This window comes from Rhipicephalus sanguineus, unplaced genomic scaffold, assembly GCF_013339695.2.
Source record: "Rhipicephalus sanguineus isolate Rsan-2018 unplaced genomic scaffold, BIME_Rsan_1.4 Seq579, whole genome shotgun sequence".
Classification (NCBI taxonomy): Eukaryota; Metazoa; Arthropoda; class Arachnida; order Ixodida; family Ixodidae; genus Rhipicephalus; species Rhipicephalus sanguineus.
This window is the reverse complement of record NW_023615550.1, coordinates 90805-112022: the sequence shown is the minus strand read 5'-3', so window position 1 is coordinate 112022 and position 21218 is coordinate 90805. Positions and strand designations below refer to the sequence as shown.

At 48.3% G+C, this 21218-nt stretch overlaps 1 pseudogene; it reads left to right on the top strand.

Annotated features, from left to right (window-relative positions):
* Positions 1-884: 884 nt before the first annotated feature.
* LOC119377839 (protein argonaute-2-like) overlaps positions 885-21218 on the top strand; it is a 71138-nt pseudogene continuing 50804 nt past the window's right edge.

Below are 21218 nucleotides of genomic sequence, written 5' to 3'. Positions count from 1 at the left end.
TTGCCGTCGGGCTCGGGCGGGCCTTCGACAAAGTCAGTGGGCCCGGGCCGGCTCGGGCTCGGACATACGGCCCGTGCACAGCTCTAATATGAACTGCTTATAAACCAACGTCTTTCATCGTAAACTTCGTCGCTGCCCCGCCACGGTGGCCTAGTGCTTATGCCACTCGACTGCTGACCCGAAGGTCGCGGGATCGAATCCCGGCCGCGGCGGCTGCATTTTCGGTGGAGGCGAAAATGTTTGAGGCCCGTGTACTTAGATTTAGGTGCACGTTAAAGAACCCAGGTCGAAATTTCCGGAGCCCTCCACTACGGCGTCCCTCATAACCATATCCTGGTTTCGGGACGTTAAACGCCAGATATTATTATTATTATTATTATTAAACTCCGTCGCTGCCTATCTGCCTTCGGTCAACACTGCCTCATCGTCCGAGAGATAACCAATCGAGGACGAAGAAACGAACATTCAAATGTTAGTGGCAAGTTAAAGGGGTCGTGAAACGTCCTCCAAAAATTTTCAACTACGTGTGTATTCAGAATCCTGGCCGTCCATTTAGTACTATACATCGACTCGTTGATGTCTGGGTCGCTGAATTACTAAAAAAGCGCAATTTCGGTTTCCCCGCTCACGTTCCAGTCAACTGTGTAGCTGACGTCATTTTAAGACAGCCAATGAAAGTATCTGTCGTTGACAAAACATGGCGACGCAGCGATTTTTAGTTTTAGTTGACCGTGGTTCGTAGCATCATACTGTTTAGATTGTGGTGCCGGCAACACCATAACATCATGGACACACAGCGGGCGATGGCTGACCTTCCCGAACTACAGCGTCGTCTGCTAGAGCGGAGTCGGCTGTTAGGCTTTGAGCCGTACGCCGACGCACCCATGCGGGTGCGAGACCGGCCATCGTCAGAGCAAGACAGCGGCAGCGGCGACGACGGTGAAGAAGCCTGTGCCGTGGAGGCCCTGTATCGAGACCACGTGGAAAAACATGCGCTGGCGGAAGCCCCGACCATGACCTCACACCTCCTGAGCTTTTTCGGTGGTGCGTCGAGCAAGAGGTTCTGCGTCGGTACGGCGTCACGCTTGAGGCGAGCGTTTTTGTGTCCAAACCGAGACTCCGAAGGACATTGAGGTTGGTTTGGTAGTCTTCTGGCAGAAAGTGGTCGGAACACACGAAACCACTCTCTGAGCCCAGACCATCGGGCCATCGCGGTTGATAGCTCGAAGCCACACTGCTCTGCGCTGTGGCTCGCTGGGCAGCTTGTGAAAGCGAACGTTGTTTGCACTTTCATAAGTTGTGCGGCACTGTCTGACGACGCACACAGTTGGCATAGCGAGGACTAAGCCACCGAGAACACACAGTAGAACACAACTTGCGACGCGGCACTGACTGCACCGACCGAGCCCAGCAAACCGACGGGAAGGCAGGATACACACGTGAAAGAGCCCGGATGTACTTGAAAGCGGAACCGAGCAGATCACTCACTGTGATTGTACAGCTTAGAACTCAGAGCGCCAAAATAGCTCTGCTGCTTTTTCTTTTTTAGTATCCTATAATTATATTACTTCAGAGCAAAATAAAGCGAACGCTCTCTTTGTAACTTCTCTTAACATGACGTATCACTGACGTCACATTTTAGTGCTTTAGCGGCCGACGGTCGCGCATGGTCGCTAGCGATCTCCAAAGAACTGTGATTTCAAATGGGTGTCATTAATTACAGAATGGATATTGTGCCGAAATATTTCGGAATTGGTATGTCTAATCCGTATTAAACCGGGGAAAATTGCAACCGGGCAGTTTCATTTTCGTTTTATGACCCCTTTAATATGAGTGCCTAGCCTCAAGCGAGGGAATGAGGCAGTCCAACAGAAACCTGAGAGCACAGAAATGCCCGAAACACAGCCTTGGGGTGCTATGCATATGCTATGCTATGCGCCTAAGTTTGGCGAATCTCGGAATCTTTCCGAGCTCTGTCGACATCCCCTTTTGAACGAGCTAATAGTACGAAAATGCCAAATCCATCCCCCAACGCGCACTGCGTTCCATTGGTTACGACGGAACCATCAAGGACGGTCGACAAAGTTGGGTGGTGTCTTCAAACCAGAGGCATCTTCTTTCATTTGTTTGTCGTTCCACTGAGTGCAGAAGCGCACCCATGCAGGAAAAGCGTCAGAAACATTTACTAGCGATATTTTTAGGGGTACGGGCTGTTTAAGATTATTTTCAAGCGTTTAATGTCTGCACTGAGTATCCTTTAGAATAAGCACCGTGGCCTCTGACATTAGTTCCGGCTGAGCGCCTTACAACACCGCGGCCGGAGCTAATCGCCGAGGCCACGTGTATAATCATCATGGTTCGCCTGTAGACAATGTTGCTCGGCCGGCGCGCGCCCTCTTCGGCCTCTTTTAACAGCGAAGCTGTTTAGCAAATCGTTCCTTGTCCGGCGAACCAAAAAACTATCATCATCATAAACGGGTATGTGCCACAGAAATTGGCTAAATCCCACTCACACAGTCAACTAAAAATGAAGAAGGCAACAGTTAGCCCAACAAATGGCTGCGAAGCGGCGGCGGTGAGCCGAAGATCCCGAGCACGTACAACGAGAGAATACTAGCCCAAAGCGATGGAAGGCCTGCGCTAACGTCTACGTGCCCGTAGATCTGAGAGGTGCGAACGCTTGGTTTCAGCGCGAGCTTCTGCTCTGGAGTTTGGACATCCGTGTCGTGTCTGTCACTGTCTGCTTCTCTGCGCTGAGAATAAACGTAGAAACAGCCTAGCACCACCTAGCTAAAGCCTAGCAACGACATACAAGCGACCTATAAACAGCCTAGAAGCAACCATATAGTTCTCCAGAATCGTCGCCAGCTTCGCTGTTTCAAGCCTTGCACGGCTTAGTGCAAGTTTCGCCGATTTTTTTTTCATCGCCTGCTCACTCCCAAAGCACGTGCGTCTGGCTGATTAGCTAATTGGCTGGGCTGTACACCAAGCTAATTAAGTCAGCACATGCTATGAACAAGCTAATCAAGCAGGTCATGCTAAGACCAAGCTAATTAGGCCACATCTTACTAAGACAATGCTAATGAAGCCGTGTAAAGCTAAGACCGAGCTAATGAATACCATGCTACTTAGCAAGACACTCCTCAAAAAGACCGCCAAGTGTTCAGCGTGCGTAGTGGGTTTGAAAATAGAGGTGTGTGCCTAAGAAGATAACGTCATGTGCACGATGTGACGTCAGTTGACGTTAGTAGTCAACGTCATGTGCAGACGATGTCGAGGTGGAAATGAATAAAAAAAGGCAGCTGCCGAGAGTGAGCTCATGATGAGAGTCGTAGAGCTAGAGAATGCTTTGGCAACAGAAGCAACTGACTGAGGAAGTGCTACTAAAGATCAAGACAACAGGCAGTAGATGGTGGATTAGGGCGCCGACACCCATCACGGGAGAGGCCAATAGGAGATGACCATATGGCCTAGCTTTCGGGAGATAGTTTTGAGGGAGGACGGAGCTTCAGCCGTGGTTCACGCTGGTAACAAGGTCAGAAGCCAGCCGCTGGTCATTTGACCATCACATGCATGTCATCACATGCATGACCATCACATGCATGACCATCACATGCATGTCAGCAGGAAAGCTTGAGCACGTGGTTGTGCCGTCGACTCGAATTTGGTTAGATGCGCAGAGGCAATCAAGGTGAAGGGGATAAAAGAGTTTCGATAGGGACGTTCCCAGGATATAGCCGGGGCCTGTTAGGACAAGCAAGAGAACGCCTCGCAGTTAGAGGTAACGGACTCAACCTCGTGGTAATACTAGGTGCATACCAAAAACCTGACTCACAATGGTTGCGGGATATCGCAACCATCTGCTTCGACTTCCGTTTCGACATGCCGTGCCGCCGTACAGACATTGTTGCCTGTGCCGTCGTTGTCTGCGTGTTCCACCTAGCAGTCGTCGTCCCGTTTTCTCACAAATGGCTTCATAACACCTTGGAGTGCTGTGCAGCTTAGTTGAATGACGAATGCAATCACTACAGCATTCTTACAAAAGGCGCGGACGGTCACTTCTTCATTCAAGTGGGATATACCTTCAGCCACATGCATGTTTCGCAGCGGTGTGTTTTCGCGCCTGTTTTGTGACATATGAAGATTGGTTGCACGCCATAGCGCCGTGAAATATTCGCCCGATGTAAGATTTCTTCATTTGTGTCATGCGAACTCGTAAAATGATTTACTTTTGCGTTGCAAAGATACCTTTTCGGGTTTGATTTAGTGACAGTAAAGTGTTTATTACTGTAATAGTCAATAACTCTAACACTCTTTTAATTTTCTTTTACGCCTCTGAATCTTGCTTTACGTCAACTTTCGTTCCCTCGTGCTCTCTTTGTGCATCAAGGCGTGAAAGCAAAAACACAGCTGATGCCATATGTTAATATAACTCCTCCAGGCTTTATTAACTCATGTCATCAGTCTTGCATGACATGCATGTGATGGTCAACACAACCTGTGTGAATTTAGTTTTATTTATTTGGTTTGAATACATAGCAAACACGAAGACACAGAGGAACTAGGGTAGGAACAGGCTGACAACTGCCACCTAAAGGGGCATGACGCCTGCCTGCTCATTTGGGAAAGGGTAAACATAAGGGAAAGGAAGGTAAGGGCGAAAGAAAGCGGAAAGAAAATAGGAAAAAACGAAAAAAAAAACAAATAACAAATACGTAAACACGAATAAGTGGTCACATGGAAAATGTCTATACGCGCGAGGTCAAATGGGTATTTTTAAGAAAGTAGGTAGGGCTCGATGGGCCTGGTCACGCCGAGCAGCACAGCCTCCCGGGAACAGACAATCATCAATGTTCGTACACTTTAGACCAATAAGTCCATATTGATGAGCATAGAACTCTGTATTCATGCATTTCATATGGAGTACACATCTTGCCTCACAGAGAAATAGAGTTATACAGCTACTCGTGATCTGTGCCCGTTATAAGGGAAGAAAAGGAAGGAGGAAATACCGATCAGATCAAGAATTCATCAGAAGGTAACACTAACAGTAAGAAAATCCGGCAGATCCCACGCACCGTGGGAATCGATGTAATACGAAGTAGCCAGCAGAGAGCTGCATACATCGCCTTGTTTCTCTCTGAGGAAAATGGAGTCATTCACGTCATGCCATCTAGTCCTATGTATCCCATGTTCGTGACGCATTTGTATGTACAATCTTTTATATACGAACGTACATACATGATCTGTCATTTATGTTCGTCGTACACTTACGTCACGCAATACCAGTTTTGGTGTATATGAGCCAGGGAAACGGCCGCGAGCGCCCAATAAGCGTGGCATATAGAATCATGCCCTCCACGACATGCATGTCATAATTTCACGTTACCAACTGTCAATATGTTCGTCATACAGTCACGTCACGAAATACCATTGGTGCATATCAATCTCGCAAAACGGTCGCGAGCGGACATGAGCATGGCATGTAAATCATGCTGTACATGACATGCATGTCAGGTTTTCATGTTACTTCTGCCATTTATGTTCGTGATATAGTCACGTCCTCGAAATGCCAGTTTTGGGGTATACCAAGCTACCGAACCGGCCGCTAGCGTACACGAGCGTGGCATGTAAATCATGCTTACATGACATTCATATCTTGTCATGTTACCACCCGTCATTTATGTTTGCGTACAGTCAGGTCACGCAATACCAATATGGTGTATATCAAGCTCGCGAAACGGCCGCGAGCGGACCATGAGCATGGCATGTAAATTATGCTGTACATGACATGCATGTCATGGTTTTCAGTTACCACCTGTGATTTATGTCTTCATGCAGCCACGTCCACGGAATACGAAATTTGGTACATGTCAGGATAGCGAAACGGCCGCAAGCTCCCATGAGCGTGGCATGTAAATCATGCCTACACTGACATGCATGTCCTGATTGTGATGTACCACCTTCATTTATGTTCGTCGTACAGTCACGCCAAGCAATACCATTTAGTGCAAATCAAGCCAGCGAAACCGGCCGCTAGCGCCACCTGAGCGTGGCTTTTAAATCATGCTCTACATGACATTCATGTCATGGTTTGTCATGTACCACCGTATTTATGTTCGTACAGTCACGTCGTGGGATACTAAATTTGGTACAGTCAAGATAGCGAACTGGTGCAAGCGCACCATGAGCGGGGATGTATTTTATGGAGCCAATGACATACGTCATGATTTTCATGATAACACATGTCATTAATGTTCGCCATACAGAAATGTCTCGTCGTATAAATTTTAGTATATATCCGTCTAATTAAATAGCCGCGAGCGCCCGGAGACCATGTCATAAAATCACGGTACATGACATGCGTGTCATGGTTTTCATGATAGGACCTGTCAGTTATGTTTGTCATGCACTCTGTCATATACCAATTTTGATATATATCAAATAACGAAACGGCCGCAAGAGCACCAACACCGTGGCATGTAAATCATGCCACTCATGACATGCATATCATGATTTTTACGTTATGACCTGTCATTTATGTCGTCATACAGCATGTTATGCCATACCAATTTTGGTATCATACCATTAACGAAACGGCCAGGAGACCACAAAGTCGTAGGCGGCTAGCTAGATAGATAGATAGATAGATAGATAGACACATACGCTTAAATTGCAGAAGTTCGCTAAGAAAATGCTCGAATTTGAAATTACACCATTTCCCGCTGCAGGGGGACCATGAGGCGATGCCGTTAATTGGCGTCGTTGGGCATGCTACCGACCTCGCGTCGTGGAACGCGAAGAGGAAACACTACGCGCGTCTGTCTTCCCTCTAGCCTGGCCGTTAATTCTCACAGGGCGAGCGGTGAACGCGGTCGACAGGCGCGCGAGAGGGCGGCAGCGTACGAGAGGAGAGAGAGGGGGAGGGGATGCGCATGCGCTGGTGCTCATCGTGTCGTTGCGCAGGAGAGGATTCGCATGTCTAGCCTGCGTTTCAGAGGAAGAGGGAGACGGGGATTATAGAGCAGGGGGTGCAATAGCTGCGCCAATGCGCCAATTTGATACAATTCCTTATTTTTGCGCGAAGCTGAGCCAAAACCGTGAACTGTTGAAATTGCGCCACGCTGCGCCAAATTCCCGACCAGCTTCAAAATTTTTCTCATTGCGCAAATTTTAGCGAGAAATGGAGGCCGCGTTGGTCATCTGCAGTGTGGGCATCATCGTCCAATACTTCGTAGGCCCTACCCCCCCCCCCCTCGAAAAATGAAAAAAAAGTCACAATTCACCGCAAGGACGAAGCAATGAATGCGATAGCAACAAATTGTAATGTTATACAAAGTGAGGCTGGCAGCAAACTCTTTGTATCGATCTCGCGTAAACTCTACAAAACGTTGGTGTAAGAGAATACGTCGCTCCAGGAAAGATGCTCTTTCTGCACAGTGTCTTCGCAGTGAGTTGCAGCACTGGAAGGGTATAGGGAACCAGCGCTGGAGTTTCCGCGGCCGCCCTGGCGGGTCAAAGCGCGCATACTCCAGCCGCTCCCGCGGACGAGAGTGGCGACTGGTTGAGGCGATGCGGGGCGCGTATCGCCGAAACAAAACAAGAGGATGCTGGCAGGTACTGTTGCGCATTCAACTGCCACAATACGTAGAAATGAGGGAGGACGTATCCTTCTATGTTTTTCCTTCTAAAACATATGAATATGAACGGATGCGGCGTGCATCCCGGCAGTAAGGGCGAGCACAGTATGTTCTGCTCTTGCTCTACTGTCTAGGGCGCGTCGGGCTGGTTTCTAAACCGATTGCGCGTGCCTGCTAGATTTATTCGATAGAAGGGCCACCAGTGGAAACCGGGGCCAACGAGAGGAATTTAATCGGTTTTTTGTCGTAAAAAACGTACTATTATGCAGGATGCAGCATACGTAACAATTTTTTCATCTGACCACCACCAAGTTCATTTCTGATGCCACCGCGTGCAATGAATGATACGATAGGCAGGTAGTCTGCATCATTTGCAAAAACAGTTACGCAGAAGAAAGCTGTCTGTCTACGGGATGTGTACGGGGGCAGGTTCGCCGAAGCCGCTGCAAAGTTATAAGAAAATACGCCCGCGATGGATGCGTCCGTTGAACTTACTTGTGCTACAGACAGAGTTGTCACGAACAAATCAGCGGACTACCAAAGATTAGCTTACTGGAGTCAGCCGATGCGGTAAGCTTTGTGTATTAGCTGCCGCGGCGAAGTGCCATCGCAATTATGCCTCGCTAGAAAAGGGTCAAAATCTTGGATTTTTACTCGTCGTTTAATTCGCCTAACGTGCTGTGTTAGTTTTGGCTGCCTGTGCCTGCTTAGAATAAACGTGTTGACCAAACATCGACACTTGCTAGCGTTTCCTGCCAAACAAGGTATGATTATGAGGCACGCCAAAGTGTGGGAATCAGGATTAATTTTGACAGCCTGGGGTTCTTTACTGTGCACATAAATCTCAGTACGCGGGTGTTCTTTGTATTTCAACCCATCGAAATGCGGCCACCGTGGCCGGGAATCTGTCCTGCGCCCTCGAGCATAACAGCGCGACACCGTACCATGCTTTGCTAGCACGGTGCTTGCTTGAACGTCCGCGTGCATACATACGCGGCTGGGCATACATACCACGGCAGAAAAAACGTGACGCAGATACCCCGGCTCTTATTATTATTTTTACAGTAGTGGGCAGCTGGTATCGACGCAAGCACGTACTTATCAATGGAGGCTTGTGAGCCTGCAAGCTTGACACAAATCCCAGGACGCAACTAGAAATGGTGGACGACGGAGTCGCCACCAACGGCACAGCACTGTCTCTTTGACGCCGTAGCACAGAACGTAGTCTGCTTGTAGGACTTCTCTCGTTTTCCAATGCTTTCCTGAGAAGTAGCCTTCAGACAAGTTATTTTTTTCTAAACATAGAGCAGTATACTGGCGCAATGGCTGCTCGAGCTGTCGCGCCAAAAGAAGCACGGGAACGGCACACGCGCGTGCGCTCACCGCGGTGCAGTGCGGCCGGTCGTTTGAGTGCGAGCGGCATGGCCTCCGAGATTAGCCGGCGGTGCGGAGGCCATGCGAGCGGCTGAGTTATGTCGCGACCTCCCCGCCAGGCGCCCTTTTTCGGCGCGCCACCTATCCAGCGCTGGTCTCCCATACGAGCCGCCCGCTGAAGGCTGCCGATAGCGCGCGCGCGCCAGCGATCGCGACCGCGTCTTTAGATTCAAAGTTTAAAGTTGCAGCTCGAGCGACACCCCCCTCCCCCTCGCGTCTTTTCATGCTCGTTTCCTGTCTGCTTCGATGGCAGGCCTCCCGAGCGGAGTGGTCTTATGGCATGCGCCCTCCGAGCGACAGGGATGGGCTGGCTCGTTTTATCTCTGCTTTAGCCGCGTACGTCGCCCGCACTCGCGCGCTTTTACCCGCGGTAGAGCATTATGCGCGGAGTGATGATAATAATTGGGACTTTATACGGGACATGACGGCAAAAACTCGTCGAGAGTGTCCATATAATTGCTATTGCAATAAAAAAGGGAGCGGTACTCAAATTTCCTGATTCTTGTTTTATTGCGTGCAGAACGCTTTTTAAGCCACTTTTGCCGCAGTACACTTGTATCCTACGGAAAAGCGTACTGAGATTTTGAAGGAGCTATTATATTAGCTGTCAGGAACACAGCACATTTCGTTCCTTAATTACTCGTTCGTGCAGGCGCCGTGTAACTACGAGTGCTACCAGGAAAAATTATTGCCTATCATTGGAGCTGCTGTGTGTGGCGTGTCTGCGGCAATAATAATAATAATAATAATAATAATAATAATAATAATAATAATAATAATAATAATATAATAATAATAAATAATGATAATGAATGATAATGATAATAATAATAATAATAATGATAATGTTATTTCTTCAGATAATGCAGTACATGTGGCTAGGCCTGGCAAAGCCAATTGGTGGCTTGAGTGGCAGAGCCTGGCAGAAAGCAAAATAAACTGAACGCGTTACATGGTTGCAGTTCGTGGCATAAGAGGGACGTTAGGAAAAAAAACGTGCACATTAGATTGAACGCAACAGGGCATAGAAGCGACAGTTATTACCATTATACAATAGTTACAAAACTTGAAAGTGAGCAAATGACAATAGTACAGCGCTGTTTCTTCAGCAAAGTACCACACTAGATGATTGTTCAGCAGCATGCTTACAAATGAGCGCATATGAAATAACACCACACAAACATTACATATATCGACAAATACGCCGTAGCAACGATAGACAAAAACGCACGCCAGTTTTCTTTTTTCGCCACTCCCACTTGCTCGTGCTTTGCGAATCTACCGAATTTCGAGGTTGCCAGGTTTTCAGGCCCACGTTAGCATTTGCGGTGCCTGTCGAATTATGCGACGGGCCATGCAAATGCTAATGTGGACTTAGTCATTGTTCGCACTGGGGGTGGCTCAACACACTGTTTATTGAAGTAGCAGTGTGCACGTGCACTGTGCACAAGTTCGCTGATGTTGAATGGTTTGTACGTGTTTTTTGTTTTCTTTATAAAGTAAGCCTTCTTTGTGTTACTGCTTCAAATTTGGGATTTCGTGCTAAAAGGTGCAGGTTTTTTTCGTAATCTGCTCCAAATAGGATTTTGTGCTCCAAAAGCAACATTTTGCTGCTCCGAAAATTGCTCCAAATCCTATTGCGGCTGTTGTACCCCTGGTAGAGGGGAAGTGGAGAGAGGGAGAGTAGAGAGGAGTGGGGAGGGAAGTAGAGAGGGGAAAGGGGAGATGGGAAGTGGAGAGGAGGAGTGCAGAGGGTATGCGCATGCGCAGTAAGGGTGGTCACGCCGCACACCACCACCGGTTTGAACTGCGCTATAAGATGCTTCGCATCTAAAAAACCACGCATCTCCACGAAGTGAATCATGGCGAGTGGGCGAAGCTCTTGGTATCGTATGTGTGAGTAACCGTACGTTACCCGAGCGTTGCCCTATACAATGTAAATTGAGTGACATAAAGTGACATAAAGAGTCGACGACAAAGCTAGGTCCTAAGGTCCATAATGTCTACGTTGAAGTCGCCGACTAGTGTAAATGGTTTGTGCTTGTAGGTGTTTTACATTGTTTTGTGACAATTATGCTTGATATTAGTTTATTGTTAAATCTGATGTTTCAATTTACATGGTGCTGTGCCGTGCGCACGGACTCCAAACGGACGGACAAAACATTGATAAATGTTACTAACAAAGTAATCGTGACAACAGTGAACTAGAATACATTTGTAGCGGCAAAAGCGAGGCGCTTTCTGTGAGGCTCTAGAAGTGGCCGCCACTGAAGGCGCTGGCGAAGCGACCGCGAGATGCTGCGGTGAGGAAAAACCTAATGGGGGCGAGGAGTTACGGAGTCGCCCTATATCGGATGCACCTCTCGCGTACTGGGTAGGATAACGTCGGCGCGCTCCTCATAGTTTTTGCTGTGGGCGCTCAGCGAAAACCCCACGCGGAAGCCCTGCTGGATATTACAGTAAATGCTATTAATAATATCTGGGGTTTAACGTCCCAAAACCACGATATGATTATGAGACGCCTTAGGGAGGGCTCCGGAAATTTCGACCACCTGGGGTTCTTTAAAGTGCACCTAAATCTAGGTACACGGGCCTCAAACATTTTCGCCTCCATGGAAAATGCAGCCGCCGCGGCCGGGATTCGATCCCGCGACCTTCGGGTCAGCAGTCGAGCGCCATAACCACTTGACCACCGTGGCGGGGTCAGCAAATGCTATTGAAACGAGGGAAGTTTTAGAGTCGCAATGATAATCTTGGACACAAAGAAAGCACAGAATAGTTTACATGCGCTATCTTTTTACAGACTATGTGCAGTGATCGCACATAAGAATACAGATTACAGAATATGTGCAGGATCGGCAGCATTGGCATTTAGCACTCTGCTAGTCAGAGTCACTAAGGGAAATTTTGTCCATCGAGAGACCACGTAACGGACGCGGAAACGTCACGATAACGGGCTCGAGCACGTGACTGTTGTCTGTGGGTTGCATTGAGGTTTGACAAGTTCTTGCTGCTTTTATGCCCCCAGCCATCGTTCACAATCTCTCACTGCTTGTGCGCCGCGCGTTGTCCCTCAGTTAGTCGAGTGAGCATACTCAGCAATGCGGCTCGTTTCTGGGTTGCACGTCACGTAAGTTTACTGCGCTGTTGGTTTCCCCCGTTAGTCCGAATCCGTAATGTACAGTGCAGCGAATTGCTTCCCGTGCAGCACCTGCGCCACCTGGCGGCGGCGGAGGAGGATGCCCGGAGGGTCGCTACATGCCCCACGCCTTGGGGCCCTGGTCACGCCCCGCAATGTTGCCCCCGTGCTCCTAGGTACTCCAGCCTCCGCCCCCCTGGCAGCGGCCACGCCAAGTGCCCTCGTTCCCGTCCAGATGCCCCAATTCAATGCCTGTCGGTCGCCTCTCAGGCCGGGCACCATGGGACGCCCCCTAATGCTTCGGGCCAACCACTTCGCGATCAACATCCCTGGCGGGTGTCTGCAACACTACGACGTCACCATCACGCCCGACAACTGTCCACTCGGAGTCAATCGGTGGGTTGCTTCCTCTGGGCATTTCGCTCACGTCAGGACTGTAGGAATTTGTGGAAATAATCCTGCTAACAAGAGTCCTCGCCTTTTCTGCAGGGAGGTAGTAGAGATGATGGTCCAGTCGTATTCCGGGATATTTGGCAACCTGAAGCCGGTGTTTGACGGCCGCAAGACCATGTACACGACCATTTGCCTGCCCTTTGGCAAGGACCTCGTCGAGATGCAGGTGACCCTTCCAGGCAGGGACCGTGTGTTCCTGGTCGCCATCAAGTGGGTCACATATGTCAGCTTTAGCGCACTCAAGGAAGCGCTTACCTACCACACTCGCGACGTCCCCATGGACGCTGTCCAGGCACTCGATGTGATCTTCAGGCAACTGCCTTCCATGATGTAAGTGTCTCTCTTTGTCACAACAGTTTAGTATTTAAATAGCACGCTTAAGCAGTAAGGAAACACTTTAGTTTCTATGGAGAATCGTTTTAACCATTGGTACATTTTAACTAGGTTTAACTGCGGAGTAGATGAACTCGAAGTGACAGTGGAAATTTGTTCGTCTTATTATGAGTTACGCTTATGAGAAGCGCTCTCAAAAAAGACCTGTTAATATTTCAAGCGCATCTCAACACTTCAATTTTGCATGCGTATATATTATGAGTTCTTGGTTGGGCAGATGTTTATTTGGCCCGAAGACCCGGCAGCGAACAGGCACGATCAACCCAAACATAATGATGATACACGACGAAGATGAGGATGCATAACCAAATGCATTATGATGATGATAGTGTACACATGAAGAAGATGTGTATAATAAATGCCCACACTAATTCCCCCGACGTGAAAGCGGCCAGCCTGGCCGCTGCAGGTCAAGAAGACGAGGAACGTCGCATGAAGGGCTTGATGCGGGAGACGGGGACAACCTCGGTAGTACGGTAACGGCGGTCTGCTGGGGTTACAAGGGGCGTCACGCGATAATTCACAGGTGAAGTCTGTTCCAGAACTATGTACGGCCCGATAAGCCGTGGCTGAAACTTCTCACACAAAACAGGTGTGCGAAGAGGCGTCAAGAGCAGTACCTCGTCACCGAGTCGTAAAGAGACAGCACGATGCGCTTCATCATAAACAATCTTCCTGTCTTGCTGTCTGGTTTCGGTATTCAGGCGAGCACACTGGCAGCATTGGGCGAATCGTGAAACGTATTCCTCGGAAGAGGATGGCGACGGATTTACGTTGGAGGTAAAGAAAGAAACGTCCAGAAGGGAAGTAGGGGAACGTCCGTAAACCAGGTAAAACGGTGAATAGCCGGTTGTCCGCTGAATGGCCGTGTTATAGGCGAAAGTGACGAATGGTAATATCGCGTCCCAGTTTTTGTAGTCTGGTTGATTACAGGCGGTGATCATGTCGGCAAGTGTTTAATGAAATCGCTCGGTCAGGCCGTTAGTATGAGGATGGTAATTAGAAGCGGTCTTGTGAGTGATGCCGGAGGCTCGGAGAAGTTCGTTCACTAGTTGAGAGAGGAATGCCTTTCCACGGTCACTGATCAGAACACGTGGAGCGCCATGGCGCAGTATAATGGCTTGGAGAACGAAATCGGCAATTTCAGAAGCAGAACCAGTAGTCACAGAAGATGTCTCAGCGTAGCGGGTCAATTGGTCCACAGCTGTCACGATCTATCGTTTGCCGGCGGCAATGACTGGAAGGGGGGCAAAAAGCTCGACACCTACAACTTCAATTGGTGTCGCCGAACACGGACGAGGCTGTAGTTTACCGGCAAGAGAAGATGTTGGGAGTTTTCGACTTTGACAGATAGTGCAGGACCGGACGCACCTGGCTACGCTAGTAGTAATGCCAGGCCAATAAAAACGACTTCTAAGGCGGCCGTAGGTTTTATGAAAACCGAGATGACCTACAGTCGGATCATCACGGAAGGCTGTAAGGATGTGAGAGCGGAGAGAGCGAGGTAGAACAGCGACCCTGCGCTGACCGTCAGGATGGTAAATTCGGGGGAGTTGTCGAGGTTAAATTGCGAGAGTTGGCGACGTAGCCGCGCGTTAAGTGGACAGGAAGTTCCAGAGAGATGGCCCATGATCCGTCGACAGTACTGGTCAGCCAGCTGGCGAGAGGCAAATTCTTGGTCGTTGTCCGGAGGCAGGTGGTCTATAGCCAGAGAGGGAACCGATGTAAAAGGGGGCTCGCAGTTTTTGTTATGCGAAGCGGTTGCGTAAGCGCAGAGCGGGGCCGTAGGTAGCGGGTAGCGAGAAAGAGCGTCGGCGTCTTGGATGTTTTTTGCCACACTTGTAGATGATATGGAACTCGTACTCCTGAAGACGAAGAATCCAGCGACCGAGGCGTCGCGATAAGTTCTTGAGTGTGGAAAGCCAGCATAACGCGTGGTGGTCCGTAACAATGGTAAAATGACGGCCGTGCAGATAGGGAAACTTCTGCACCGACCAGATGACGGCCAGACATTCCTGCTCGGTGATCATGTAGTTCCTCTCGGCTGCAGAGAGTACGCGGCTGGCGTATGCAACAACTCGCTCTCGCGAAGAGTTGTCGCGTTGCAGAAGAACGGCGCCTAAACCGCGGCCGCTAGCGTCTGTGTGCAGGACAGTCGGAGCGGCCTCGTCAAAATGGGAAAGAACAGGGTCGGTCGTGAGGGCACCCTTCAACATGTCAAAAGCCGATTCACATTCCTGAGACCACTCAAAGGGCATACCGGAGACAAGTAGCTTGTCTAGTGGTGCAGCTATGGAGGCAAATTTTCGTATAAATCGACGAAAATAAGACGTGAGGCCAAGGAAACTTCGTAAGTCTTTAGGCTTCTCAGGGCGAGGAAAGCGAAGCACCGCAGCGGTTTTGTCGGGGTCAGGGCGCATTCAGTCCTTGCTCACGACATGACCGAGGAATTTGATGGATTTGCTAGCGAAATGGAATTTCTTGGTGTTAATTTGAAGACCAGCATCCGCGAGGCACGTCAGGACTTCATCCAAGTGTTGCAGGTGTTGAGGAAACGTTGATGAAAGGACAGCAATGTCATCTAGGTAGCACAGGCAAGTCTTCCATTTCAGGCCACGCAGCACGGTGTCAACCATACGCTCAAAAGTCGCGGGTGCGTTGCATAGCCCGAAAGGCATCACGTTGAACGCATATAGGCCGTCCGGGGTGGCAAACGCTGTTTTAAATGTGAAGCATTTCTTAGCGAACTTCTGCGAGTATGAGCGTATCTATCTATCTATCTATCTATCTATCTATCTATCTATCTATCTATATCTATCTATCTATCTATCTATCTATCTATCTATCTATCTATCTATCTATCTATCTATCTATCTATCTATTATCTAGCCGCCTACGACTTTGTGCTCTCCTGGCCGTTTCGTTAATCGGATGTATACCAAAATTGGTATGGAATAACATGAGCGTATTACAAACACAAATGACAGGTCATAACATGAAAATCATGACATGCATGTCATGAACAGCATGATTTACATCCCACGGCCTTGGGGCTCTTGCGGCCATTCCGTTAATTTCATATATACCAAAACTGGTATGACGTGACAAGAGTTCATGGCGAACATAATGACAGGTCCTAACGTGCAAATCATGACACGCATGTCATGTGCGGCATGATTTACATGACATGGTCTCGGGGCGCTCGCGGCCGTTTAAATGAATAGATATATACGAAAACTGGTATGACGAGACATTTCTACATGACAAACATAACTGACACGTGGTAACATGAAAATCATGACACGCGTGTCATGCACGTCATGATTTACATGCCACGCTCATGACGCACTCGCGGCCGTTTCGCTAGGTTGATATACACCAAAATTGGTATTGCGCGATGTGACTGTATGAAGAACATGAATAACAGGTGGTAACATGAAAACCATGACATGCATGTCATATATGTCATGATTTACATGCCACGCTCATGGTGCATTCGCGGCCGTTTCGCTGGCTTGATATACACCAAAATTGGTAATGCGCGATGTGACTGTACGAAGAACATGAATAACAGTGGTGACATGAAAAACAATGAAATGCACGTCATGTATGTCATGATTTACATGCCACGCTCATGACGCACTCGCGGCCGTTTCGCTAGGTTGATATACACCAAAATTAGTATTGCGCGATGTGGCTGTTACAAGAACATGAATACATGTGGTAACATGAAACCCATGATATGCATGGCATGATTTACATGCCACTCTCATGTGCATTCGCGGCCGTTTCGCTGGCTTGATATACACCAAAATTAGTATTGCGCGATGTGACTGTACATAACCATGAATAAAATGTGGTAACATGAAAACCGATTCATGTCAAGTTTACATGCCACGCTCATGGTGCATTCGCGGTGCCGTTTCGCTGGCTTGATATACACCAAAATTGGTATTGCGCGGTGACTGTATGAAGAACATGAATAACGGTGGTAACATGAAAAACCATGACATGCATGTCGTGTATGCAGTGATTACATGCCACGCTCATGGTGCATTCGCGCCGTTTCGCGGGCTCAACATACACCAAAATTGGTATTGCACGACGCTACTGTATGATGACGAACGTAATTAAGGTGGTAACATGAAAATCATGACATACGTGTCATGTACGAATTATTTACATGGCATGCTCATGGTGCGCTCGCGGTCGTTCGCTAGATTGATATGCACCAAAATTGGTATTGCGCGATGTGACTGTATCCGAACATGAATCGCAGGTGGTAACATGAAACCATCACATGCATTCATGATTTCACATGCCACGCTCATGGTGCATTCACGGACGTTTCACTAGCTTGATATACCCCAAAATTGGCATTGCGTGACGCGAATGTGTGCCGAACGTAAAGACAGGTGTAACATGAACACCATGACATTCGTGTCGTATGTCATGATTTACATGCCACGCGCATGGTGGACTAGCGGCCATTTAGCTCGTTTGATATACACCAAAATTGGTATTGTGCGATGTGACTGTATGACGAACATAAATGACAGGTCCTAACATGCGAATTGTGTTATGCATGTCTTGTACGGTCTTACTTACTGACATTGTTATGGTGCGCTTCCGGCCGTTTCGATGACTGGATATACCAAAATTGGTATTGCATGACAGAGTGCGTGATGAACATAAATCACGGTCATGCAGTGTATGTACCGAATATACGTTTCATTGGCATGGTAGATACCGTGTGCATGCACGCGTGCATGGCAAACATGCGATACAGGTGAACTAGATGCCATGGCATGAATGATTTCATTCGGCTTCAAAATAAACAAAGCGAGTATGCTGCTCTTTGCTGGCTGCTTCGCATTACATCGATTCCCCCAGTGCGTGGGATCTGCCGGATTTTTTTCTTTGTCATCTTCGTGCATGGGGATTTGCCAGTAGCCGGAACGCAAGTCGAGGCTCTAAAAGTATTCCGCAGCTTGTAAGGAATCAAAAGCGTCGTCAATGCGCGGCATAGGGTACACGTCCTTCCTAGTGATCTTATTGAGCGCCCGGTAATCTACGCAAAAGCGTACAGAACCATCCTTCTTCCGCACCAGAACAACGGGAACGACCAAGTGGCTGGCTGAGGGCGGATTATGTCCCGTTGCAGCATGTCGGCTACGTTTCTTCGATGATTTTTCGCTCGGCTAGAGACCGCCGGTACGGGCGGCGGTGCACAATGGATGTTCCGTCAGTCTGAATGCGATGTGCTGCAGCGGTAGTTTGGCCCAAGGTGGACGAATAGGCATCGAAAGAGGTGCGTGCTTGTTCAACAAAGCAAGCAGCTGCTGCTCCTGCGAATCTGTCAAGTCACTGCTGATGACTACTGTAAGGGCGGAGGAAGAAGTACGATAGATACATTCTTCCTCAGGAGCGGCAACGCATGCTACCGTGGTGCCCCGCGGAAGTAAAATGTTTTCCGATGTTGCGTTCGTGGCGGCGACGAGAGCTCAACGATTGTGGAAGCGGACGACACCCGATGCAAGAGCTATGCCTTTACTAAGGCAACGGGGTGACGGCTGACCAATACGTCACCAGAGTCGACGTCGTTAGACACAACCGTTACAATTCGCTGTTCACGTTGTGGCAGCTCGGTATCTGTAGCAGCGACGAGGCGAAGTGGCTTGTAGATGTGGTCGCCGAGCGTAGTCTGTGCTAAAGCCCCTGGGTGATTCCACGTAAGATCGAACAATCGATGGCTGCTCGACCTCTCAAATTTATTTCAAAATTTTATATATTGCCTGATGAGTGGAAAGAAGAGATCCGCAATTGTTTTGCCGCCAAAAATTTTTTCGAATCACAGGAATCAATAATGACGAAGAGGTGGAGTGGAGCGCTCATCCACTGCGTTTTGGCCAACTTTCGTTTGATTGCACAAAATATATAAAGTTAGGTAGCTGAAATTTCTTTAACCAAATAATGCAGTTTTTGCTTCTGCTCAGCTATTTTAGTTTTTGTGTGTAGTGTAGATGTTTTATAAAAAACCTCAAATTGGCCCAGGAACGTTATTTTCTTTACTTTGAAGGTCTTTATCTCGAAAAATCCTTGTAGCAGAGCGACAAAAAATGCGCATTACGTTCTTCTTATGGTTATCTACCACACTGCCAAATCTTATATTTATATAACTTTTCAGTAAAGAGATATGATCGGGCTAAGTAAAGAAAACACCGGACAATGAAAACTTCTGACGACAATTAAAAAAAAACCCCATTTTTTATATTTCTTAAACTTGTCCACTTATTCTCCTCCACATCAGCTTTCATAATCATTGAAATCATGTTGCATAATGTCGTTGCACTAATAGTTACGACCCTCCAATGAGACCTTAGCAAGGATTGGCAATTCCGACTTCTTGCCCAGCAAGTGTATAAATGCAGGCAGGATTGAATTGCTTTTTATTAAAAGGCCAGCAGGTACCGAAAAAGTGTCGCCGGCATTGAAGACGTTAATTTTGAAATTAGTCGTCAATGCAGCAGCCACGAGCGCGGGGCTCCCGAGCAGGCGCGCGTGAGAAGAGACGGCGCAGTGAGAGCTCGTTTTCGCGTCCTCAGACCGATTGAGTTCGAAACAGCAATACCTCTGGGGTGACTTGAACGCACGTACACCGGTAGTCGCAGTGATGGGGTTAACGACATCGATTTCTTTTTCAGGGGGCATAAGAATGTCATCTTAAACTGTGCGTTCCGTGAAGATTTTTCATTGCAGTGGTAGCAAAAGCACGCGTAGCACAAGTAGTGCGTCTCACTGGCAGTCACTGATCTTTCGGGCGTTAAACGTTTCTCAAGCGTAGATGCCTAGGGCGGTAACTCTGCGAAATTTTGGCTTCTTTGCAATAATTAAAGGAGTACTGACACGATTTGAGACATCGCAAAAGGGACATTTTTGCTTCGTTGGTGTGCAAGTGTCAACGCTGTCCACACGCTGGAGTGGGAGAACACGTATAAAATATTTTAACTCTACTTTGAAGTTTTCGTCGCTGAGCATCTGCAAGCCAGCTCCACTGCAAGGACATTATCCCGACGAGTCAAGACAGTTCCCCCGAGTAATGCGAGTTCTGTGTCCTGCATGCAGCCTAAATCGCAGAAATCACTGTCAGGTCACAGGACGACAATTCACTCATCATTGTTTATGTGCACCACGAGCAGATGACGAATTTGTTGCTATTACGTCGCGAGTTTCTGTATCTCCGTGACGTCACCTGCTATGAAACGACACTGAGAAAGCCACCCCCTTGATATCTAAACCGAAAGTGTCTTTTTAAGGTAGCGCTAATTAAAATATATACGATGCATTCCCAGGCACCACAATAGTCGTTTTAGGTTTCTCGACACCAGTATTTTTATTTAGAGCAACAACCGAAATTTTTAAAAATTGGTGTCAGTACTCCTTTAAGCTTCTTGTGCTTCGAAAGGTAGGCTCCACAATACACTCATTCCGAGCTATACTTCTCGCCATGAGACGCACAGGAGGAGTAGAGTACGAGCAAAGCACAAGAACCATCCGCGCCGAATGAAGTGTGAACAGCGCTCTGAACGCGCGGCTAGTTACAGGCCGTCTGCTGCCGACATCTAAGATAGGCAGGCGCATCCGGTTACCGATAGTTTTGCTTTTCTTTCCTTTGACTTCCGTATTTTGCTTTGCCACTGGAGCGCCACGTTAATGCTTTCCACTGATCGCAACTGGCGAAGCGCAGTTTCTCTGGCAGCAGCGTGCGTGAAGCGAGCGCTCATAGCTCCCTTATAGAGTTCTCATCTTGCTTCCATCTCCGCCTTGTTATCGGTGCCTAGCTGCGAGTGCGAACAGAGGGCGGATAGATAGCGAAGCTCTAGTGCACTTGCGTTCAAGTCACCGGAGAGGCGTTGCTGTTTCGAACTCAATCGGTCTGAGGACGCGAAAACGAGCTCTCACTTGCGCCGTCTCTTACAACGAGCATGTCGGGTGCACGCGCCTGCTCGGTAGCCCCCGCGCTCGTGGCCGCGGCAGTACGAAATAATTTCAAATTAACGTCTTCAGTGCCGGCGACACCTTTTCGGTACCTGCTGGCCTTTTATAAAAAGCAATTCAATCTGCCTGCATTTTATACACTTTCTAGGCAAGAATTCGGA